Here is a 26,876-nt window from a genome sequence, read left to right as displayed (position 1 = left end):
GAGATAAAGACAGTTTAATAGAACAATAACGGAAAAGGAAAAAACAACAATAATAATAGCGGTAAAAGAATATACAAGATGAAGCAATACAACACAAGTCACTCTCACCACCTGGTGAGCTGGTTGCCCAGCCCATCTGGAGCAGTAATCATGGATTCCCGCCCCCCAGGCCAAGCCCCTGAGCATGACATCTATGGTATGGAATATTCCATTGGCTGTTTCATTGTTCTGTCTATGCTCCTTCTTAGCTTCTATGGGAAGCTGAAAAAAGTCCTTGAACAATATAAACATCACCTAGCAAGAACTCAAACAATAAGCATTATTGACATTCCTTTTATACCGAATCTGAAACACAGCAGCCACAAGAAAGATAATTAACTCTACCCCAGCTGAAACCAGGACACAAGGTAACGGGTATTTTTATGTTAAATGTATAAAAATAAACATTTTGATATACAGGAAAAGCTTTTGAATCTTCTTATCAATATTCATTTAAAGATTTGTATGCAATGGAAATAAGGTGTTTGTCCGTCACTAGCGTTCCTTGCTACTGTAAAATATTCTGTCACAGATGACAGTCATATCCTTCCCTTTAATTCTTTCACAGGGTGAAGTAGATAACTCTGTGACTCTCAGACTGGAAAGCACCCAGCTCCTGGTAGTCAGCTGTAATGACTTGAAAGATATGTTCATTTTCTCACAGAGGAAATGTCCTATGGCAAAGTCTTCTGGACAGGTTAAGTCATTGTAACTGGTGGGGCTGACATATACCTACCCACCACAGCCAAGTTTCCCTCAGATAGGTCTATTCGTCAAACAATCCTCCCTAGAAAGTAATTTATGTGTTGTTGGATTTCATAGCATCTCATACCTCCATCATTATTTCTGTGTCACGTGACAGTAGATACACAGGAAAGCAGACACTAACGGTATGCCAGGAACAGAACTGCAAAAAAATTGCATATGGTCAGCTGAAGCAGCAGTGAATCAATACCTCCTTGGTCAGCCATACCTTTCCTATATATTGTCACTATAAATTACATTGTTTACTCTTTGGTCTATTATTGTCAATAAACTAGCTTGTCTGGAAATCTTAGCTTTCGCGACTTCTCAGTGTCATGAGAAAACCTCATGAGATCAAAACAAAGTGTATGAACAACTGCAATACTCAATCTTTTGGGGCCAGGGTAGGATGCAAACCAATTCTGGATGTCTCCAGTGTTCACGATGACCAGGATGCCTGTCAGAATATTACTTAGGAGAATGGACACAGAAGAAGAATCAACAATAGTTTATTCTTTCAGGAAAGCTGCTGAATACAATTTTACTGTAAAGACCATCTTTCATCATTTAAATAAGAAAAAAATGAATTCTTGGTTACACCTCAGACCCAAATGCTGATATTTAATTAGTCACTCTAAGGCAGAAACATCAACACCACCAGGTTTAGAAGAGCAACTTAATGTCAGGCACACTATCTGTTTGTCTGTTCAAAATTGAGCCTCTCTGCCTGTCATCTTCTCTCTGCCAGAACTCAGGAAAAACCTTTGAAGAAGCTCAATTACAACAAATTTTCTAAATGGCAAAGCACTGTAATGCAAGCTGAATTATCACTAATACAAATTCTGGCAATGTTTAATCACTTCAAAAGTGTTTTCCACACAAATGTTTTGAATACTCTTGATGCAATGACCTGGAAATATAAAGACCAGTTCTAAGAGACAGTTTGCAGGAAATTGCTTGATGGAATATATTGCTTATATTAATCTTAAATAGCTTACAGAGTATCAGCATCTTGGAAAAATCTTTACAATCTTCAGCATAAATTGAAGTTATGCATAGTGCCTGGATGGCAAGAAAACAGATGAGCTGTGATAACAATTCAATCAAAATGGCATAAAGTCTAATGGTACTCTTAAAATACAGTATAGTTCTCCTAATGGCAATCCCACCCCTGGTGCGAATTTTGGACAGATTACCTTTCTGACTGGAAAGAACCGAATTCTTGAAACTAAATGTCAGCATTTAAATTTTTATTCAGTAAACAATCCACCACCAGCTCAAAGGCTCCTGAACACCTGTCTTCACGGCCCATCAGTTCACTCTACCTATCAATTACTGTCTTGGAAATTCAGGTGACAAAGTACTTACTCTCATTTCAGTTGCAACTCTCAGAGGCTTTGGGGCTTCCTAATCCTTAGAAAGCTCCTTCTGCTTATGTGAGATAAAGTAGTGTTCCCCCAAGACTATAAACTTTGTCTCTTTGTCCATCTGTACAAGAAGATGGATAGTCATTTCATACACTCCCCTCATTGAAGAATTCTCCTGTTAAAAATTCTTGGCACTATTACTACAAGGTCTATATTTAACTGCCTTACTTAGCCATATAATAAAGAGTTTTGCCTGGCAGCAAATTTTGCTTCAGAGAATGAAATTAAAAACAAGCTTAATCTTTTTTAGCTAACACATAGAACAGAAATATAAAGTGGTCTCTTATGTCTGCTCTATCTTTTTTGACCTGACAGCAACATTTGACACTGTTGGCAGGATCTTTACTTTAGAATCTCCTGCTTAGACAATTTCTTACTGAGATTTAAACAATTTAGACGGAATGAAGGCAGGACTGGAGCAAGTTTGAATGCGCTTAATTCACTTCCTCAAGTAACACGAGCTTGTGTCATCTCACCAACACTGCTTAGTATATGCATTTTCACGCTGCTCTTGGCTGATTCCTACAGGCTTCAGGTACCCAGATTAGATTCAGGCCTTGATGGAGAGTTATTAAATGTCATTGTTGTGAGGAACAAGACTGTTTGATCTGTCTGCTGACAACTATACCCTGATTGCTCATTCCCAGGAATCTATGCAAATAGCAGTGAATTGAATTTCCTCTGCATGTTCACCTTTTGGAATGATTAATGACCTTAAAAACATCACTTTTCCTGGTAAGCCATGAGCTATTAGTTATAACTAACAGAAGGTGTGTGCTTCCAGCTGTAGAGAAATTGTCCCCCCGGAATACCTCAGTGGTAGGAACATATGAAATTTTCAGCAAACCACAGATGCCCAGGGCAGCCTTCAGAAAATAACAAAGATATCTTTTTGACAAGAAGAGCATAATTTTGCAGATAAATTAAAGTCTGAAAGGTGTCTGTCAGGGAGCAGCAAGAGTGGGCTGCTCCACAGGGAAGGTGAGCTGGGAGCCAGGGTGACAGCGAGGTGGCAGGGCACTGTCCTCACCAGCAAGGGTACAGTCCTACAGTCCCAAGCAAGGAGAGCAGGGCAGGTCCAGCGATGGTAGCCAGGGTCAGTCACAGCCCAAAAATCCCCAGGCAAGCCCCTGGTGATGAGGCAGGTCTGAGGTCAAGCTGGGAAGTCAAGTCAGGGGTCTATACAGATGAATTTACTACATGTAGTACATTTTACAAATCTTCTATGCTTACTTTTGTTCTCATTGCTATTCCTAAGACTGCTTTTTTTCCAGATCTAGGTTTGCTTTTTTTTACATGACTGCTGGTGAGTCTCTAGTGCTGTCCTGTTTCTACTTCTCAAGGTCATCACTATCATACTAAGTCTCTGTTCCTCTACATCATATTAGAGGCATAAATGTGTCAGTCTACATGGAATAATTACTTGTAACTACCATCTATATAAAACTATGGATATGTCATATGAAGATGAGCAAAAGTGAAACAAATTAAGCATAGCCATCTGATCATTAGCAAAACTGCTGTTGCAGCTAAACCAAGTAAAAACAAAGCTCCAGGCAGGTCGAAATAAGTTCAGACTGAGCAAGCCTGACAAGCCTCAGTCCTGAGGCCTTGCAAATACAATAAAAAGCCTGTGTTCTGTTACTATCAACGGCAAAACTGTATTTGTGGACCTCGGTTCTACAATATAGCAACGTGCTTGGAGAAAAAAGAGGGGAAAAAACGGAATTTCTGCATTAGAAACTATTCAAGAATCAATTGATGTCTTGATTTTGGAAGAAACTTTATTATTCTGAAGAGTTAAGTAATGTATATGGCAAGAATAAGGTCATGCAAGTGCATACCAATAGAGAGTTGGGAGTATTACTAAAGAAATACATCTGTTGTAGTAATGTTCAGATTAAAGATCATGGCATCTATGAAGTAACTTATTTGTAAAATTCATTAATACATTAATGAGATTACACTTATAGGGATGCAAACTGAAGAGGAGGTTTCTTATTCAGAAAAATCTTTGTTTAGTGGGCCACATCTAATATTAATATTGGCATGCTGTCTTTGCTATTTGTTAAGTGGCTGAAGGATAAGTGTGGGGAAATTAACACACCTGCCTGTGTATGTTTCTGACAAGAATTTAGTAACAGCTTCTAACAGAATTGATGGATTTGGTCTGGTAATAAAACATCAATCATTTTTGTAAATGCTGGTAAACAAAGACACAAATATTCATATGAGCACTTATTGTATAATCCTAAGGCAAGGCTACCTCAACTTCCATAAGCTTCAAGAGAGCTGGGACAGCAATTGTAATATTCTTCAGCAAATTCAGCTGAGACAGTTGGAGTTGTTCAGCCTGCAGAAGAGAAGGGTCCAAGGAGACCTTATAGCAGCCTTCTAGCACCTAAAGGGGGCCTAGAGGAAAGGTGGGGAGGGACTCTTTATCACGGAGTGTAGTGATAGACAAGGGGTAGTGGTTTTAAACTGAAAGAGGGTAGATTTAGATTAGATATTAGGAAGCAATCTTTCACTACAAGGGTGGCGAGACACTGGAAGAGGTTACCCAGAGAAACTGTGGATGCCCTGTCCCTACTGGTGTTCAAGACCAGTCTGGATGAGGCTTTGAGCAGCCTGGTCTAGTGGGAGGTGTCCCTGCCCATGGCAGGGGGGTTGGAACTAGATGATCTTTAAGGTCCCTTCCAACTCTAACCATTCTATGATTCTATGAAATTTACAGCTTAATGTTTGTTGAGCCACGCTGAGCTCCAGTTCAGCTGAGTTACAGAAAACAAGCTGAAAGTGGTGGTTTTTAGAAGAAATTAACTATTGATGGACGCATTTCAAAGTGCTTGGAGGATTAATTCCATTGTGTGAAGAGAAAAATCCAGGATTCTGAATATATACCCAAAATTTCTAAGCTTCCTCACTTTGAAAGAAACAGACCAGAGATCTTAGTCTTTCTTTGAATATTTTAGTATTCTCATTACAAAGCAGAAATTGAGCTAGAGACACTTGAATGGAAATTCACAAATACACCAAAGTTAACCAAAATGTTACAAAACTCAGAATTTACATGTGTGTCCTGAGCTAAAACTTCATAGATTCAAGATCTTACCCTAAATCAGAAAAGTTGTCTCATCCATATTTTAACCTTGATGAAAAGATTTTATCTTGCCTGCTTAGAACTTGTTGGAGTTGGAAATCTTCAAACTGAAAGAGGGTAGATTTAGATTGGATATCAGGAAGAAATTCTTTACTGTGGGGGTGGTGAGGCACTGGAACAGGTTGCTCAGAGAAGTTGTGGATGCCCCATCCCTGGAAGTGTTCAAGGCCAGGCTGGATGAGGCTTTGAGCAGCCTGGTCTAGTGGGAGGTGTCCCTGCCCATGGCAGGGGGGTTGGAACTACATGATCTTTAAGGTCCCTTCCAACCCGAACCATTCTGTGATTCTGTGACTATTTAGTCCTTCCTGAAATGTTACTTTGCTTTTAGCTAAACCACGAGTTACTTTTCCTAGAAATATCCACAGGTCATATGACTTTTGAATGTAGTACTGATGACAGATAACCATTTTTTCTCAATATAACCTGCATTAGATACACAAATAACAGTTTTCTTTTCCTGAGAGGTGTCTGGGCAGGGCAATGTGAGTTAAAAATGACTTACTAAGAACATTTTCACAGGCATAACAAACCAAACCCACAGCAAATTGCTGGTTAGGAAGAATATGAAGTGAAAACACAAATAATGAATTGCAAAAGAAACCAAATAAATACTAATATATTAAGATGAAAATTACTTAAGGTACTGTGGTGCTCTACATTTAACACAGTCAAAACGTGCATACAAATACCAGGGAAGTAATATGCGTATATAACTCTGTTGTGACCACATCTGGAATGACTCAACCGCTTCTGAGTGTAACATTACCTAAAATACTGTGTTGGAGAGACTTCTGTATAAGTAACAATAATAAGGATAAGGATGGCAAATCAGTTAAGGATACAGATAGAAGCCTTAAAAATGCAAAAATGTTTTAAGATATATGTGTATCGCATACATCATTGTAATTGTCCAGCAGCATTGTTAACAGTCCTACTCACATGGTTCAGTAACCAGCCTTATCATATGTGTTTTGTTGGGCTGGCCATACATGAAACAACCATGTGGTTTTTTTAAGTGAAAGGTAAAGAAAAATGTCTGAAAACACTCAACAAGGTTATTCTTATAAGGTAATAATTATTTTCATGAGGCAAAAATTATGTGACTAAAATGAATAGGATGAAATTTATAGAAGAAAAATGGAGGTTATACCTTAGGCAAAAATGTTTTCACTCTGAGATCTACTGGACTGTGAACCCACCTGTTAACTGTGGTCCAACTTCGAGGAAGAAGAGAGAATTCTCATCCCTTTTGCTGCTTCCTGTGACTGATAAAATCAGATTGAAAAGCCTTTAGAAAAAAATGCGCTTGATCTTTCAGCTCATTTTCCTTGTTATAACCTCTTTCTACACCCTTTTTCTGCTGTTAGGAATGGTTTATTGAAGGAAAACATGTAGTCTTACCTAGGAAGAGAGGTAAAGGCAGATAAATGCAGCTTGAAAGACACTTGGCAAATGCATTTCTGTTTCTAATATTAACCTGACGTTAAAAGGGTAATGGAAGACGTCCAAAGTGTCACTGAACCCCTCTCCTCTTTTTAGTAACGTAACTATGAACAAGTTGGTAGATAATGCAGACTTAGAGCCTTCCAAAATAGCTTCTTAAGTGAATGCCTCTAAACATCTTTTGCATATTCCTAACAATGTGTAAGGGAAAACTAGCTGGTTCAAAGATAACCATCTATGTCTATCTAATATTGCAGACATTCAGCAGATGTATTTGGGTATTTTATTAAAATTTTCTACATGCTAACTGAAAAAATTTCTTTTAGAACACAAGCAAGTAACAAAAATTGAGGTGGAGATATAAGTAAAGATAACTTTCTTGCACACAAAAAACCAAAGCAAAACATTGAAAATGGTTTTAATTTAGGAGTTGTAAGTTTGACTGGGAATGTAAATATGGAATATTCTTATGCTAAACTAACTAATGGTTGAGGTTGGTTTTTTTCATTTGGTCTTTCTTTAAGACTACTTGCATTTCATTATTTCTTGCAAGTATTAGTGCTAATATGGGTTGCAATCTGATGTTGAAATTAGAATATTTCTTACTAAATACTACATATGATATAATGTATTATATTTGGCAGAGCTAAATGAAACATTAAATATAAAGCAAATTAAATCCTATGCCATGAAAATCAGTAACAATTTAACCATTAATTTCAATATTGCTAGTATTTTTTCTATACAAACATATATTCATATGCAATAGAAAGGTAAAAACTAACATTGCATTTGTAATCATGTCTTGGTAAGTCCATACCATAACTTATGTGGAATACCCTTGAGCAATTAATAGCACATTGTATGTAGGGACGAAGCTTTTCATAATAAGTTAAATCAATAGTAAAACTTTGAAACACATTTTGCATTTATCTGCAGAGAAAAATCAATACCTATTATTCAAAAAAGGTTAATAGTATCTATTAAAATAAAAGCAAATATTGTCTAGTTAGTAATGTACGATGTAGTTAAATGACATTGATAAAAATATTTATATTGTCCATACATTCCTATAGAATCATAGAATCATAGAATCATTTAGGTTGGAGAAGACCCTTGGGATCATCGAGTCCAACCATCAGCTCCTCTCTACAAAGTTCTCCCTTACACCATATCCCTTAACACCACATCTAAACGACTCTTAAAATGATGAGTCTATGATGAGAATACACTGGTTCTAAATGACGAGTCTATGATGAGAATACACTGATTCTAAAATTCTTTGGCAATTCTTTGGTTTTAACAGCCCATCTCACAACCATTCTCATTGTTACCAGTGATAATGTTTTAAATTAGTAGCCTCAAAAGTTTTAGAAGTAGGCCCACTGGAGCTTATATTCTGAAGGACTTCACAGCTCTAAAAAAATACATAAGGTATCTCTTCAGACCATGTTTCTGTGTAGTCCTGAGAAGTTTTCGATTCCATTTTCTAGAGTGTTGTTTTCTCTCTACTGCTGTTCAAAGTCATCTCTAGATTAGGTATAAATAAAAGGCACAAAACATTTAGCTGTGTGTGGAATTTGGATAATGAGGTGAAGTCTCTGTGCTCAAAGAGCTATTAAGACTGGCTTTGCTATCTCTTGTGCAACCCAGGGGAGTGAAGGCTTGTCTGGCTATCACAGGATACATAAATGATGGGGTAGTCTTGGGGAGCCAGGACAGCCCTGCTTTTTGTCAGCAGAGACAGTAAAATCAAGATAATAGAGACTTTGTGTAGCTCTTTGTTTCCTTGAGAGGCTACCATGCCCGGTGATGGACCGTTGCCTCATTACCTGTGAAACGCATATTAAAGTTGACACCCCTGTATATGCTAATGAAGATTTTAGAGATCATGCTAAACGTATATGAGTATATCACTCGTCTCTCCACCCAAATCATACTACACGTCACCTAGGGGAGGGAAACCTTGTAATTTTGGGGATAAAATGATGGAGAAAATGACTGCTAAATTGGGAGAGAAGAAACTTGATACCTGATGGACCAGTCGATGGGCTGCGTTCTCTCCCTCCACCCCAGGCAGGGAGGTCTTTCTGAGTAAGCGCTGCACCTTTCACCCTCTGGTGAATGTTACCCTGGGGTGGCTGTGCTATCGTTATTTTTGCTAGCAATATTAACCTTAAGTAATTAGTGCTATTGTAGTCAGTGAATTTATCAATGGCAATCTCGAATCTGCGACTGTCTAATTCACTGAATCTAATTCAGTGAAAGTCCTTTGGTGGGGCTCTGATAGTAAACCAGTGAAAGTCCTGGGACTCTGACAGACAAATATTGAAACTACAGTCCTTTTAATGTGACAACTGTGCAAAGAGATCAAAAGATCAGATAGGACAGGATGGCTATGAAAAAACTGAGGTGGAAAGCAGTCACGTAATACCATTAATGTTAGACCTCTACGTATCCATCTCTACATGGACCAGTCACCACAGTGCTGTTCCCTAATACTCTTAAGGGACCCGCTCCATTTGAGGGGAGGGATGATGTGCATCATTAATGTGTGACAGAAGAAGGTATGGGGGTGGGATTCCCCAGCCTCTTTGCCCTTCAGAGTCATCACAACTGTATCTCCCTGTATAAGCATGTCTAAGTATCCTCTTGCTTGAAATTCATATTCTCTAAGCCACAATGATAGGCACACTTCTGAAGGTATTACAGGTCAGATAGCAGACAGCTCCTATCACATCAGCAGACAAACCCTCAGTTTTCCAGTGCACAGCTAATTTCCTTATCTTTCCCAAATGCTGATGGAAAGAAAAAAACAAACAAACATACAAATGAACAACCACAAAACTTACTTACCCATTTTCTTCTGATCTAATAAAGATGTCAGCTTTGCCTAGATCTTTGTGTGCCTACTTTAAAATGGAATAAAAGCTGAATACTTGATTTGCTTTGAGGACTTCAGCATATTCCTGTTGTTTCAAGCTTTTTTTCTTTTCTGTGCCTTGAGTCTCCCTCCTATTATTCTTATCTTGCTTTATGTATTTCTTAAGGTCTAAACTCACTGCAGCCTATATTTTCATTATAGCCTTTACAACAGCCTACACTCTCTACAAATGAAACTATGTGCCGCATTACATTTACCTGGGAGATGGAGACCAAATAGGGTTCCCCTGCAGTTTAAGTCTGGAGCATCAGCTGCATCTCTCTCTTCTAATTTATGAACAAGGAAATTACCCCCTGAAGACACTCTCTTGTTTCTTATGGAGGGCAGAAACGGAAGGAAGAATACTTTGCTTACGTTTACAAGCCACTATCATTTTACTTAAACAGCTAAGGAAACAAGTTTGATATTCTTACATTGCATAGTCTTGCCATCATGTGTTGATTAAGTACACTGAGCTACAAAGACTCTTATCTTATTAAAAATTAAACCAACAAAAATCTCTATGTATTGTATTGGGTTTGCGTGGCAAAGTTTTGGTAGCAGGGGGGCTGCAGGGCGGGGCTGCTGTGAGAAGCTGCTAAAAGCTTCCCCGGCATCTGATAGAACCAATGCCAGATGTCTCCAAGACAGACCCACCACTGACCAAGTCCAAGCCCGTCAGTGGTCATGGTAGCACCTCTGTGATAAAGTATTTAAACCTGTGTGACAACAGCCAGAAGAGAGGAGTGAGAATATGTGAGAGCAACAACCCTGCAGACACCAAGGTCAGTGAAGAAGGAGGGGGAGGAGGGGCTCCAGACTCCAGAACAGAGATTCCCCTGCAGCCAAGGAAGCTGCCCCATGGAAGAACTTCCTTGGGAGAAGTTCATGGAAAACTGTTTCCTCTGGAGTGACCCCACACTGGAGCATTGGAAGAGTGTGAGGAGTCCTTCCCCTGAGGAGGAAGGAGCAGCAGAAACAACATGTGATGAACCGACCACAGCCCCCATTCCCCATCCCGCTGTACCTCTCAGGAAGAGGATGTAGAGAATTAGGGAGTAAAGTTGAGCCGAGGAAGAAAGTAGGGGTGGGGGGAAGGTGTTTTAAGACTTAGTTTTTATTTTTTGTTTCTCATTACCTTACTCTGATTGGATTGGTAATAAATTAAATTAACTTCAACAAGGCTGTATTGCCCATGATGGTCCTTATCTCAACCCACGAGCCTTTCATGATACTTTCTCTCCCCCTGTTTAGCTCAGGAGGGGGAGTGATAGAACAGCTTTGGTGGGCAGGCTAGGGTCAATCCACTAGATGTATGAAATTATAAAACTGGATTTTTCTATCAAATTCAGACACAATATTTGCTATGAGACTCTCTATTTATTATGGAGTACATATGTACTATTGATATTCTTGTTTTTAAAAGGTATGATTACCGGACACTTATAATTTATTTGCAGGAATTGAAACAGCAAACTGAGTTTTCTCATTCTCTTAGAAGACTCTCATGTGAGCTTGAGTTGGCCCACAGAGGGCGGATGTTTTATAATTTACAGTAGACAAATTCCCTGGAATATCATAGAGAAATTGCAATTTAAGATCTCCCCTGGCTACACCGCTTTATTTGTTGTTATTGACATGCTTGCAGCCTATTCAATGTTCTTTCTTCTAGCAATGTTAATTTTAGGACCAGGTGGAATCTCCATTTTAAAATTCTATTTGAGTAGCTGGTTAGATGCAGAAATTTTGCTTACAGTTTCTGCAAGAATCTCTACGAGGTGTCCCTACGTTAATATCTTCCCTTACATTGATTGTATAACGGAATATAACATTCTGTGTTAATAGCCTTTTATTAAGCTGGATTCAAAGGTTGCATCTCCTGGGGATTAAAGTTGTTGTTGAGAAATGTAGTTTTTCTCCATTTAGTGATGTTAGAAAGGATGTGATGATCTTCTAGTTTTCACCCATTTCTCAGCAGGCACTTATTTTTCCTATTTTTGTCACTGTTGTCAGACCTGAAGCACACAGCTGTGTTTGAATAAAATCAGCAGCATGTATATGTTTGTTATTTCAATAGTCAATGCAAATTAATTGTTTTCATTCTGTTGATGATAAATCCCTGATTTCTCCTATTCATTAAAAGACAGCTTTAAAATTAACTCGCTCAAACATATCGACTGCAGTATTTAACATGATGTTATTAAGATATTCATTAAACACTGCTCAGTTCAACTTTCTAATTCACATTTCCAATCTATACCTACAACATAACTGTTCTAAACTATATCCAGTGGATTACTTGGGGCTTCAGCATAATAGTCTTAGCTACGGTACACAAGAGCAAAGAGTGAAACTCTGTACTGGGCACCCAAGGTCAAAACCTACCTGCAGAGTAGGAGGAAGAGACTAACAAACCAGACACTCAAGTATTACTGAATTACAGTTCAATGCCCGGGAAGAGCTGGGTACCTCCAAAAACTAAGCTCACTGGTACTCTGAATTGACATCACACAAGGAGCTCTGTATAGCTAGCCAATAAAGAAATAGACTCTTAAATCTTGCTCCTCAAGGACTTGGAACTACACAGAGATCATTTTGTTTATATAGGATCCACAGCCTGGAAGCTCCTCCTGAGGATAGCTGCTATCTGATGGATATCAAACAATTATTGACAAGTTAGCACACAGCTGGCACATTTCACATCTTGCCAAATCACACATTCTATGAGCAAGTGTGTCTGACACAAAGAAACTTTGTTTTCAAAGTCTTAATAATTAGGAACATTAAGAGAATGGAAGGAAATAGTAAAATATTATAGGTACCTTTCGTACCGTGTCTTCTTCTGACTTTTCTCTGGGATGATAAGGTACAATGGATGGTTTATTAGAAAACCTTTTTTCTTCTCTCACCAGAGTTTACATATAAGGAATTATTTTTTTATAGGGGACATGTCATAGGTGGAAAGACCCGAAGATCTGTGAAAATCCATTCTGCTGGAGGATAAAGGGAAGGGTCCTTCAAAAACAGGACACTGTAATTTCTTGGTAGTCATAGGGATGTGTCAATAGAAAAAGTGATAGTAACAAAGGATTTAATCTTGAGACTGATTTCTAGAAGTCTGGTGCCAATCACTCTGCCTTCCTCACCTATCTGGTACATTGAATGCTTTTTAAGCTGATAAGAGTTAAACCATTCTTAACAGGCCAGTTCCCTCTGTTTTCATAACAGCTAGCACCAGAGACGTAAGAGATCATTTATGAGTTATGAAGAAATGTAGGAATTACAAGGTAGCAATAAACTTTGTGAAATTTAACAATTCATCAAAGCTAATCATCAATATCCAGCATGCATACAATTTTTATAATTACCGCCTGTGTTGACATGAGGCACTTCTGCCCTTTCTTTTGAAGTAAGGCAAGATTTGTCGGGATGAATAATACCTGTTATTAGACCATCTGACATTGCTGAGTAAAATTCAGAGAAGTATGCTGAAACAGAAACCCTTCTTCAGACTTGAAAATTATCAAACATCTTTCTAAACTAAGTACTGGTGGAAAACATTGGGTACAAACTGCATAGAAGAAAAGTTGGTTGGTACCTGTGGAGTTAGAGAATATTACCAAGAGGATATGTGATAAGGTGGTCAATTGTGAGAAAGAAAAAAAAAGGCTGGTAATTTATTGCTTGTAGAACAAGAAGGGGCTAATTTGGCAGGCAGAGAGAATTCTAGTATGTCATAAAGCCATATCTGTTTTCAGTCCACTATTTTTAGCATTCAATGCTATGTAATTAAACTTAGGTACCGATCCAGCACAGTTTCATCTCCCTGGGTCAGTTCTCTCCTTTGCCTGGGGAAATTCAGACTTTCATTTCCCTGGAAATGAGATTCCTTAGACTTTCATGTCCCCCACTGCCTTATTTAGGTTGGACGCAATCATTTTTATTCCGTTCTGCTAGTTAAAGCTATGTTGCTGCACGGAACAGAATACGGAATTCACCTGCAGAGACAGATGCCATGGTGGGACCGTCCTGACCTTGTGGGATTTTTTCATCCTCTATCAATACCGTACATACAATTTTACTTAATTGAAAATGTAAATGCAATCCTGGAATCTGTGGATAGTTTACAATGGTGATTTCTGTCTTTAAAGTAGTGCTTACCAGTTGGTGTCCCGTATCAGCAAAGATATTCTTGGGGACTTTCATGTTTGCAGGGGATAAAGCTGTTTAGATATCACCCTGGGAAGGATGAAGATATTATAGCTCTCCTTTTCCCATCAAGAAAAGTTCAGAAGAACTTAAGAAAGAAAATATTACACTTATATGCTGAGATAAGTAGGGGCAGATTTTGACTGAATAAATGTAGTTATATACACACTTAGCCCATCCCCTTGAATCCACACTAATCCATCCATACTCTTCAGTATGCTCACCATCCATGCCCCAGGCCATAGTTTGGATTTGAGCTGAGTTCACTTACATACACATTAGCATGCAATGTGGTACAACAGAAACGGAGCTGTAAAGCAAACAGTTGGTGCTGAAGACCAGATTTCCATACTGTGTGTGTATGTTATGGGGGTTCTCTCAGAAAATATTTCTGAGAGAAACACGTGGAATGAATGTCTGTTGGCTGGAGTTCATTAAGTGTGGTCTCAGGGTGACCCTTGTGCTTAGTTTCACTTCAAAGAAATGGGATTTACATGCTCTGGGACTGATGTAAATTAAAGCATGATACATAGGAATGACTGGAGATTTATTTCCAAAGTGTAGTCCTGACCTTATCTGGAACACTAATGGAGGTAAAACCATCATGTAAATCTTTCACTCTAGCTAGCTGGACATAGAACAGATGATCACACATAAATAGGTGATAATGCAGAGAATATTGAAGTTATGGTGATACTGAAGATGACAGAGTGGCATTTGCCAGAAGTTTTAATGATTTTGGGGTCATTAGTTTCCCAGCTAATGAGAAACTGTAATCATAATGATATGCTTATCTTCTTTACTTTCAAGCAGTGGTCCAGTCACGAGATTTCATTTTTCATATAGCAGATGGTTACAATCACCCATTCTTCATAATTTCAAATCAAATTAAATTAATTTTGTTAATTTCAAAAATAATGTATTGTTATCTGGGGATAAACAGTATAAAAACTAGAAGATTGTTTGTTTGTTTGTTTCTTGAATGGACTGTAAAGTTCTGATTGTTAGATGTAACAGAATTCTGTTGGGATGCTTGTCAGATTGCCACAACTGAGCTAAGTAAAGACCCAAATGCTGGATCTCCCCAGGTGAGAGACTATGGTGCAAGAAGGTGGTCTCTGTGGAGAGGGGAAGGGGTAGTTGTGGGTCCTAAACCACTGCAGGAGGGGATGTATGTGTATAAAGAAAAGATAAGGAAAGCATGGAGAGACAGACACAGACACTGGGGGAAAAACAGTAAAGGGACAGCTAAGGACTGCAAGCAAATCGCTTGCTACACTTTCCAGGTGGCACTGAAAGAGTAGTGGGAATCCAGCTCAGCAGGCTGGTTAAGAAATGGCTACAGTCAGGAAGTACAGTTGGTCCAAACACAGCTACTTTCCAGTTTTTCCCCCAGCTGGGACATTATGGTTGAAAGAGGATCACTTCTATATTTGTTTCTATATGGAGTCTTAGGTTATCTGAACATGCTTTAGTCTATCTAGCAATGACACCCACGATAGGGACATAAACTCTTTCAACCTCTAAGGAAATATTCAAGGTACTGGGACAACCTGAACTGTCTCTGCCAAAAGATCAGGGCCATGAGATCACAACCGTTATTGCTATCTAGTGCCAACTAGTCTACCTCTACTTTTGCTGTAATCATACATGTGACATGCAGTCAAGATATAGCCTATATGTGTTTCTCCCTGATGGTACCAGACTCATTCTTTCTTTATGTGATATGAAATTTTGGAATCCGAGTTCACTACAGAAGAGCTTTCAGTGTAGACCATAAACATCCTTTTTAATTTAGTACCCAAGGTAATCTGTTTGATTAGCTTAAAGATTTTGTTATTCTTATCCATTTCATATCATTGCATTTATATTAGTGCAAACACAAAATGAAGTTTTTTAGCATCCGTTCTTCTCAGTATGTTCTCCATGTATTTCAATGGCTTTACTGCCTTTTTGTGATACACAAAGTTACTGCTTCTCTGGAAATCAAAGGCAACATTAGAATGGAAAACAACTAACAACAGCTATGCAGTGACAGAAGAGAAAATAAGTCATTTTGTATGTCAGGCAAATCAATACAGAATAATTATGTTTTGAAATCTGAAATAACTTTTTAAAAACACAATGTAAAAACAACAACCCAAGCCAAAACAAAAGAGTTATCCAAACATGTCTGGAGAAGTTTTTAGAAAAAGTACAAGTTACTCCATTTAATGATTCAAGGGGAAGATTTCATTAACAAAATGCACATTTCATTATGGATGTTTTGAATGGTATGATGCACAAGATGCAAAACTATTAAAATTCATTAGTAGGGTACAGCTGTTTTATGTACTTTTAAACTGTAGCCTAAATTGATTGTGCCTCCTTGTCTATAAACCAGCTGTCCATTCTTTATTAAGGCATCTGTCAGCTCTTCATAGAAAAAGGTTGTAAAAATGAGTGCAGAACAGCTTTTAACTCAGAACCTTGCAAAGACATTACTTCAAAGGAATATAAAAGACGAAAAGAAAATGTAAACCAGACAACTATAAACAACAAAACCACATGCAATCTGCATTAAATTTAATCTCTCATATGGCAACTAATTTTATGAGCTTTCAGCTGAGTCATTAATCTCAGAATATATTGTTTTATTAATAAAAATATTTTCTTCTGTCTCTGTTTGATAACAATAAAGAAGATAATGTGAAAATATTAACCTCCTCACTCTCCACTAGGAATTTAAAATTTAGTCATAATGGGTTACCTTTGTCTTGGTACTAGCCCTTAAAACAAAGCCTTGCACCTCACAACCTTTATTAAAAAGGGTTAGTGGGATTTTGTTAGAGCATTGGTTCCTACAAATTCACAAGTCTGCAGTTAAGAATATTAATCTGGTTTTATTTCCCTCAGCTAATTGCAAAAGTGCAAATATAGTTCAATAATTTCAAGTTTCTGATTTACAAATCTGTAATCAAAACAAGGCTTTAGCTTTGATGTAAGAACATAACCATAATCTCATGAAAACTACTCTCTGCCTTCCTTTACCAAAGAAGAGAAGTGTTGGTTGTGTGACCCAATTTAGGTTTGAAAGATAAGTGTAAGATGCCAAACACTTGTTTGCTAGAATCTAATATTTTGTGCTAATCATTTTCCTGTTAAGTGATGGATGTCTGCTTAGTAATTTAACACTTCAATAAGAAATATTTTTTGAGAAGTTTAGGTCAATTCCCCTATGGACCACCACCTGGACATTAGGCAAGGGACTATCCACGTGGTCAGGGACCACACAGCCCAATCATGTTATATGTCTCTGAAAAATTCACCCCTAGTTTGTTCAGTAACTCAAACACTCTCTTTGGGTTGAGGAATGCTCATGATGAAAGTAGGTGAGGGCATGGCCACATGAACAATTGCTGGAAGACTTGTGCTCCTCTGTTGTGGAAGCCCAGCGCTGGGGCCACGTGTGACCCTGGGTTCCCTCACCAGGCCTGATCCTAACCCACGCTCATGAAGAGGCTGACATCCCAGCTTGGCCTCGGCGCCCCTCTGATCCAAACCAAAATGCTAATACACACAAACACACACGCCAGTACTCTGCTTCTCTGGGTTAGGTAAAATGAAGATCTGTGATGAGAGTGTTGGATTGAAGTCCCAACAATTTCAGTGGAACTCCAAATAACTTTTCTTCCCTGGTTGCACACACCTCAACTCCTCCTCATTTAGTCTCTCAGAGAAAAAGGTATGAATTCTGTTGCTCAAGCCATTTCAAAACTGTATGGAACAAATCCAAACTAACGCATTGTATGCTCGGAAATGAGTCCAATAAAAACGTACCAATAAGAACTTTGGGAGTAACACTGAAAGAATGAGGAGCTATAACAAGCATAACATGTCTTTTTCACATATCATTTCTGCAATTATATTAACCTAAGTGTTTTCTAATTAAAAAAAAAAAAAGAAAGAGGAAAAATAAGCATTCTAAAGATAAAATGTCAAAAAACCAACAAAACTTGTTCATATTGTGCAAATAATACACATTGAGGAAATTGTCAGCAAAGGCTGATAACTACTGTCTGTGGATTGCTGCAAGGTAAGGAGAAATGCAATGTCTTTATACCCCTAGGATCTAGGCAAAAAAAAAAAAAAATACTATTTCAATTTTGTTTATGTTGACAGTTTCATTAATTTTTTTGTACTGTAGGTACACTTTTGATTGAAGTTTCTATTGAGCATAAATTTTAATTTGCCTATATTGACCTTTCTTATTAGTAAAAAGTCTTTGAGGAATAACTCATTTTTTTCTTTCATTTCACATCTTTGGTTGGTTTTGCAGAGTTCCAACATCTGCATTATAAGCAAACGAATAAAAAAACTTCAAGCAAATCAATACCACCACACTTATCTTTCCTCTTTTCATCTCTTTAGAGTTGAAAATTTGCTATTTTCCCTTAAAAACACGATACAATTCCATTGCCAGTTTATCCTCTGAAACAACTGTACATGAAACTAAATTCATTTTCATACAGTCTATTGAATATGTATTTTTCACTGCTACATGTGCATGTATAGTAAAACAAAAAAGAATACAATGTTTGAACAATGGATGTGCAAAGACAAAACAGGCATCAGAAAACCAATCAATCAGGTTTAATTTTTATATTCTTCACTGATTTTCGTTCATATTATGATGAACTGTTTGAGTTAGACTGGAATTTTTGTGAATGTCCAAGCTCAAGGTTAAGGTTATACCTGTTAAGAAGAGAAGGAGGGAGAAGAGAAGCTGTCTAAATTCTTTATCATGCAGCATTATCTTATAAGATTCATTACCTAGGGACCCCAGGGATCTCTTTTAGCAGGGAGAGGGTGCTAATTTAAAATATTAATGAATAAATGGCATTTCTTTTACTTCAAGATTGAAAGAAAGCATTCAATGTTTTTATTAACTATAGATTTTGTGTTAAATCAGCTTTGATGTTTTCTGAGTCTCAGTGTTTTCTAATGAGACTTGAAAATTCAATGAGACTTGAATTTTGTCAGTCCTACTCTGTCTGCAACTGGGACGTACAATTCAATATCAATGAGATGACAGCTTCACTGAGAAAGAGGCAACAGTCTCATTTCTCGTACTAAAATACTGTTTCATGACAACAGTGCCAAAATACATTTTCAAAATTCATTTTCAGTTAGTATAGAAGATAGCAATTCAACAACTTATTCTCTGCATAACTGGATTGAATGCCTGCTCAAGTCAATGGCTAATTTAAGCTTGAAGGAGGCCAGTACCTGGGACTTCAATCTATGGATCTGATGTTCCTCTTCCTTACCTTTGGGTAAATCAAGAATTATTCCTGCCAATGCAAGTAACTTAGTGTGAGCAAGGAGTGGATCAAATCCCAGAATCACAAATCCCACAAATAAGTAAACCAGTTTTGTTGTAAAATATATACTTGACCTTGAAATTTGAAAAAAATGTAAATGTGAATGTTAATCTAGTATTCAGTAACATTTTGAAGGACAGTTTCCCTGTTGAGGTGTCTAGAAATAAATGGTTCAAATGTGATATAACTCAAAATTTTTGTAAACTCTGCTTTGGAAAAAGCACAGGCCAGGTCCCTTCCCACCCAAACAATTATGTGATCCTTTTTTTATGACTCCTCCTCTGGAACCAAAATACAGGGGAAAAATATCAAGCCAATTATTTAATTGTTTAATAACAGAGATTTGCCCTGTTTTACAGCTACATCCATCTGCAAGAACTGTTTTGCCTAATGAAATATATTTTAGGCTATAACACAAAAATATTAATTTACACTTTTTTTCCTGTCTCATCAGATCACTTCTCCTTACTTTCTGGAACAATAAAGCTTTTATATATTTAATAAGTGAAATCCTTATTAGGAAGGGAATTAAATGTGCATTTCAGTAACAGTTCTGTAGGCCTACGATGTAAGTTTTAGAACTGAACAGATGATGCACATTTTTATTGTCTTTTAATATCTAGTTTATTTCTTATAATAGAGGCAGCATGCATTTTACTATGAAGAAAAACCTGATTGGAAACTGGACACCCATCCTTGTTTGATGTTGACTACTCTGTTTGTCTTTTGACTGAATTAAACAACTGTTGTGTTTTAGCACTTAAACTCACAATAATTTATTGCGGATAGTGTAAGACCATTTTTCAGTTACTTTTCCTTCTCTGCTAACAAATAAATCTGGTGTGTTACTGAAACAGAACCTTTCAACTTTTAATTATAATAAATAACACAGTATACACAGCCAACTAAACAATTTTAAACATTTTCAAAATATTTAAGAGTTGAAAAATAACCAGATGGACAACTGAGAAAGACCCAAAGTTCAAAATTGCTCATAAGAAGAAATTCAACTTATTTATGATTTAGCCATATTAATTTTAATTTCATTTGACCTTGTAAGTATTTCTTAGTTGCAGTCATGGGAGTTGTTTTGCTGATATGGGAAAAATGTGTTTGCCTGAGTTAACCAGAGGACTGTGCAAAGAAAATGTGTTAATGCCATGGAAAGGGCTTGAAACCACAAAATCAGGCAAATTATCACTTTTCATAAGGTTAGTTATTATAAAATATACAGTGAATGCAAATACGAAGCAAATTGTCCGTTGCCTAAAAATTTCTTCTAAGCTATTTTTAATTTGGCCTCTGAAGTGAAATATAAAGGAAAAACACTCATTCATGTAATGCTCTGTAAAAATTTATTTTAGTGTGTCTGACCATTTCTTCAGTTTAAAGTGATTGGGAAAATTTCTACCTGAAAGTGAATTCTGATGTTGAATATTTTTCATGTACTTCTGCAGATGTTTCGAACTACAAAGAGGTCACTCAAAACAAGCAACCATCCTGAAAATAAATAATAGTCTTTCAATGCAAATTCATCATAATAAAAATTCAGCCACAATTCTTCTAGTGCAATTCATTTTTTGGATACCAAAATCAGCTATCTCAAACAGAAGAGCTAGAATGGAAATAGAATAGTGAAGCATTTGGCAATCTGGCATTCTTATCTCTGTTATGTAGAATAAAATTTGTCTCCTTTAATGGGAGATAGGCAGTGTTTGTAAGAGTCTCCTTACAGTTCCCAGAGATCATTACATAGCACAAAACTAGTTTGTCCTTTTTCAAATGTTATCAACCTCCACTGGTAGCGCACTGCACAGCTGATCATTCTAGTCATTGTTATGCCTGTTTTGTTTTTTTAACAGTGAGTAATAGTCTTGATATTTGGAGAACAGATATTTATTCGGTTTTCTTTTCTGAAAAAGTACTCTCATTTGTTTTTTTTACCTTTCCAAATACTTTTATGAAAAATATTGTCTCTCACACCTGTTTAAAGCAATTTTTATGCAACTCAGAATGTTGACTGGGAATTAGGATTGTCAGGAAGTTTTCTGACATAGTGCTTTTTTTCCATAGTGTCTATTAACACCAAAGTGTTCTGTGGAAAAGGGGACAGTGGTGTTCTGAGGACCTTTCTCTGCCAGGAGGGATTTTGGCTGGTTCACTGTCCAGATGCTGTCTAAAGTGCTGCTGTGAAGTCCTACCCTGGTGGCGATCAGATCCTCAGCCTCCTGCCTGACCTGCCAGCCATGATCCTGGGATCCCAAGGAGCCCCAGCTCAGATTCTGGCTATATTTGGCTGGTGGACCACTAAGGATTTGGGACTTGAAAACCAGGAAAGCCAAGAAGTTGCTTCCTTAGGCGGCAGGGACACAAGGAATTGGAAAAGCAATTCTCTGCATTCTCAGTCATCCAGCTTCATGAGAAACTTGGCAGGTGTTCTGCCATATGCTGTAAAATACTGATCATGGGAAAAGCCCCACGTCTCCCAAGTTTCCCATTCCACTCTAATTTTGATAAGATTTCCATTTTTTTGGCATTTTGTACACTCCAATTTTTTAAACATTTCTGTAGCACATCAAATAAATTCATTGCTAAAAATACACAGTCACACCACTTTTAATATTTTTTGAGAAATCAGATATTTGTGTCATTTTTTCATCCTTTCCAGTTACTCATGCACTTTCTTCTCTTGCCACGTCATTATGAGTGGCCAACTTCTTGCTCTCAAAATACGTTAAGCAGTATTGTAACATTTTCCTTCTTCCATACTCTCATTTCCTTAAATCATTGTGTCATGTATTTGTTGATATACTGATTTTACAATTCTGAGAAATCACTTTGTCCTTTCTGGGCTTCCTTCGTGTTTTACAACAGTCTCCTAATTCTAGTGTCAGTCGATGAACTAAATATGGTGGTTTCATATTAGGAGAACTTCCCTTTGTTTGGTGATTGAAAGGTGATCTTCAGCATATGCATCACTTGTTTTCTCTTTGCAGAACTGTTTGCACTTTTTTTCCCCCTGGGCACCTCTGTGCTTGTGTTCCAAGTTTTTTTATCTCAAGAATTTCACTGCCCTGTGATCGAGAGATTAGTGCACAAAACATAAACATCTCATTTTCAGGCTGTTATTGGTAATGCATTATGTAAAATGGAGATTAGAGTACTGCCTCCAAGTATCTCCGTGTTACAGTAGAAGGTTGAATCTAAAAGTTGTAACTAACCTTAAGGACAGATGTATGTGTATAAAACAATCTGACCCTATAACCCTCCGAAGCTTGTATCTTTTGATGCCAAAAAATCAGACCAGTTCCAGAGAAAGAGATGAAGTTAACACGAAATTGAAGGAGGAAAATTTAAGGATTTAGAGATTAATTAAAGACATGCTTTTGGAATGAAAACCGAATATTTGCATCTCTTTCATAATATTTAAAGTGGACTTTGTTAGATATTTCTCACAACATTAAAAGAACAAATAGATTTCTGTTGTTGCTTTTTTATATCCAAAACAAAAAATACCCATGTACATGTTTTACAAATCCAGGAGAGCAGGATAAGTGAATTCATATTCCTTAACTTATTTTCAGTATTTTTTTTCCACTGCAGAGCATGGTGAAACACCCCTGGACTGAAGGGGTGCAAAGACATTTCCCAGACAGGTTTGTGCTGCACTTCTGAGTCATAGCACAGAATATCCACAACAGTAGCTAAATTCTGTGTCCATTTTTGTGATTGTAACCGATAGAAGAATTTACGCTGGATTTACAGCCCTTAAGACCTTGCAGGGAAGTATCTATTGTCTTATAAATCTACCTGTGGCAGGAGGACTGTAAGTTCCCAGATAGCATGTCTACAGTGTGCTTACGTTGTCTTCCAAAGTAATTATTCTGCAGGGATGAGAAAGAACAGATTCCCTGAGACTGCAGCTTCCCTGCAATGGGAGAGGATAGGGTCTTGACTGGAACAGAAGAACCAGCACTGCAAAAGAGGTGATTTGTATTTATTACAAGGTTTGCACAGACTCTTGTCTCCCTGGAACAAGAAAGAGACTGAGGAAGGAAAACTTTTGTTTCTTTTCTAGTTTGTCCTTAATAGAGATGATCTATCATTCTTTGCTCATGCTGAAATTCAAGTCAGCTTTCTGCTGTACTGTTAAATACTGAAGATAATGCTAACAAATGATCTTCAGTGAATCCGTTTTATTCTTGAAAATGGAGAGGCAATTTATATGTCTGTTATTGTCCATTGTGGCCTTTCAAGTTTCAGGAAAAACAAAATAAAGCTGTTATCACCAAAAACAATGATCCTAAACCCAACAGAAAGTTTCGTTACTTTAGCAGCTCCAAGTTAACATTCGCTATGGTATGGTTAAAATTTTAAAGTATCTAGAATTTTCAGCAATTAACTTACCTGCAATAATAAGCCTTTAAACGCCTTTCGATTTTAAACAGAAATGTATAAAAATACAAAGCTTCCTGCTTTACCAAGCTAGGCAGTCCACACCAGACTTTAGGAGAAAAATTTTGGCTTAAAGCCACATCTTCCAGGCTCCAGCTCAGAAGTTATAGTAAAGTATGCCAAGGTCTTGCCCTCAGTTGTATTTCCTTTCTGCAGTGTTCCAAGCAGTATCTCAGAAAGCATGAGGTGGAGAGACCATTAAAAAAAAAAAAATTGTTTGTCTATGACAAGCAGGAAATGAAACAACTTCTCTCTTGACATAAGTCAAGTCATTTAGTCTAGCTCCTGACACAACTACAGCCATGGTGGCTCTACAGTGAGTCAAGTGAAAAGGAACAGAGGGAAATACTGGCTGTCACTGGACTTCAAGAGGAGTTAGCCTGTATTAGATTTTATTTTGTCTTTTTTTTATTTGAAAAAAACTAGTCAGTCCTATTTGCAAAGATTCTTGCTTTATAAAATCAAAAATTAAACTAAATTTCTGTAAAATATTGTGTTGAAAGAAAGTTAAACAAACAGTAAATTCTTTCACTGGAGGTATAAAACTATAGCTAGAACACAGCCTGGAAAAACCACCACTGCACAGAATTCCTTCTTTCCTTACTGCCAGCTAGACACCAGTGTTGAGAATGAAAGGAAATAACTTTTAAAAGTTAGTAGCCATTCTGATCACTGTGATATCAAAGACTTAAACAGTGTGTTGAATAGTATGTGAACAGCTTCACTGACTCTGATAGAACTGCAGACTTTTCAACAAATTTACACCTAGCTCATTGATCTCAACATTTATGTTGCTGTGCTATTTGATTGTATGGAGTGGTCCAAATGGGAATTCAATAATACCCTTACAGACAGTCTGAAGCCTCCTTGCTCTCAGCCTTCCTCATTCCATTTGCTATCCCTCACGCTTTGAGTGCCAGGAGGTAATACGAGCATATACTAGCCCTATCTTACCTCTGGTCATAGAATTTTTCCCCTCTAAGCCTAGGAATTTGCATCTAGACTCCAAATTGCAGGTAGGTGAGATTCTGCTTGGCACAGGCTGGAGCAATGTGCTGAGGTTACCAGAGTATTAAATCTAGACCTACATGTTCTGCTGTATCACAAAGCAGAGTCACAGTACTTCAACCTGGGTGAACGTTTGGAACTGGTGGGAGTCTTGTTGCTTGATTTAATGAAGACGGGATTTCAGCCCCAACCCAACAAGTTCCCCCTGGCTATAACGGTCTTTAAGTGAAAGGGTTCAACTTTATCCCTGTCAGTCAGCAGAATAATGTAGTGCCAACTGTAGCACTGGATTAAGATAGTAAGGACCAAATTAATTACAGTTACTTCTCCTAGATCTGTCTGTGACCATCCATACCAAGATTACTTCAAAAAGCCAGGGTATTCTTAAATTGAAATAAAAGGTCGAAGTCAAGCACAAACATGCATCTTAAATATATAATTCTACTAGACACCATCAACTGATTTACCACCTTGCTACAGTAAAAACTAAGAGACCCTATTCGCAGCTCTTCTTCCTCCCTTACAGGAGGAATGTGAGAGAGGAACTGTGAGGAGGAGGAAGTGAAGGATGAGACCTTTATCCTTCAGCAGGGCAAACAATCGGATCAGGTCAGCTGCCCAGGCAACTGCAGCCCTAGAAATCACGTCATTGAAGATCTTATCTTAGGGAGAGCTCTGAGGAAATTGTCTTTAAACATGTTCTTCTATAATCCAAGCTGTTTTATCCTCCTGTTTGTTTGAGCCTATAAATATATATACATACATGTATATAAACATATGCATACAAGCCCCTTAATAAATCATTTCATTTACACCATTTCCCATGAAAACTTTATTGGTGTCATCATGAACTTCAAGATACTTGGAGATGCCAAAATGTTTGATATCAAAACAGCTCAGCCTCATAAATGGTTTACCAAAACATGCTGATTGTCACTGACCAATAAAGACTTCCTCAGCTGTTCTAAACACCTTCTAGTCAAGCAAATTACTTCAGCACCCAACTGCCTTGCCCTGTTACTCTCTTACAAAAGAAATGCATTGTCCTCTAATGAAGACAAATAATTTCTAGTTTTATCTCTGTTAAGACAAAGACACTTCCAGCTAGACTTCCAGATGATCAGTTCCTTTTTTCTTACTCCATTGCTGATTGCTAAGAAATTCACAGGTTCAGTAAGAGACTTCCTGTGAACATCAGTATGTTCCAAACGAGAATTACAAAGAGGGTTTGTGGAACCACGTCTGCTGGCCCAGGAAGGGAAGACATCCATGTCTTTATTCCCCTCTAATGTACTTCAGTTTAGTACCAAATTTCAGCAATGCACAGGAAAGAAATGATAACAGCTTTTTGGAGTTGGAGACACAAAAGTAAGTAATTAGAAGAATTAGGTGAAAGAGTTTGACAGAAGTAATCAGAGAACATTGGGAAAAGATTAGGAAACTAAACTGAAAGTCAGAGACAGATGCCTTGGTTTCTCACTTTAAATTTCTGAATACTTCAAAAGAGGTTGGTAGTCCAAAGTTATTTCTGGTTTTGGTGCCCTTATTAATTTCAATCATATTGTCATAGCCATTTGCCACAAGTGTTAATTTATGATACTGCACAACTTTGAGGTGGCAGCAATTTAAGATTTATTAGCACAAGATTAGGTTGTATGATTTCTAACACTACTGAATTATCAGCCAGCGATCAAAGTGATTTAACAAAGTTTGCTATAATCAACACAGCAACTTAGTTAAAGATTCAAAAATGGCAAGGCTTGCTTGAGACTTACGACAGAGTTTTCTAGATCAAATCACACACATACAAACACAAGACTTAAAACAGAGTTTCCTAAATCAAATCACACACACAAACATGCACACACAAACAGATACAGAGGTTAACCTATACTATTGGGGTGCTTCTCTTTTTGCAAAAAGTAGGATATTATTAGTACAAGACAGCCTTTGAAACCTTGAGAAATCCAACAAAAGTTATTTACTCACTCTTTTCCTTCATCAGCATTTGTCAGCAGATGATCTCTGAAGTCCTCCCAAAATCTACACTTTAATATCCTTGCTAAGTCTACCATGAGAGGCATCCCAACTCAGGGGGAGATACT

At 37.5% G+C, this 26,876-nt stretch overlaps 1 long non-coding RNA gene across 1 annotated transcript; it reads right to left on the bottom strand.

The window, feature by feature from the left end:
- On the bottom strand, positions 1 to 26,876 carry LOC141740118 (uncharacterized). Its single transcript, XR_012585889.1, has 3 exons — positions 26,761 to 26,876; positions 6,570 to 6,635; positions 1 to 946 (listed from the first exon to the last, which is right to left on the bottom strand). It is a non-coding gene; the product is annotated as an uncharacterized LOC141740118 (long non-coding RNA).

The sequence above is a fragment of the Larus michahellis genome, chromosome 3, assembly GCF_964199755.1.
Source record: "Larus michahellis chromosome 3, bLarMic1.1, whole genome shotgun sequence".
Taxonomy (NCBI): domain Eukaryota; kingdom Metazoa; phylum Chordata; class Aves; order Charadriiformes; family Laridae; genus Larus; species Larus michahellis.
Note: the sequence above shows the minus strand (reverse complement) of the source record. Positions and strands in the feature narration are given on the sequence as shown.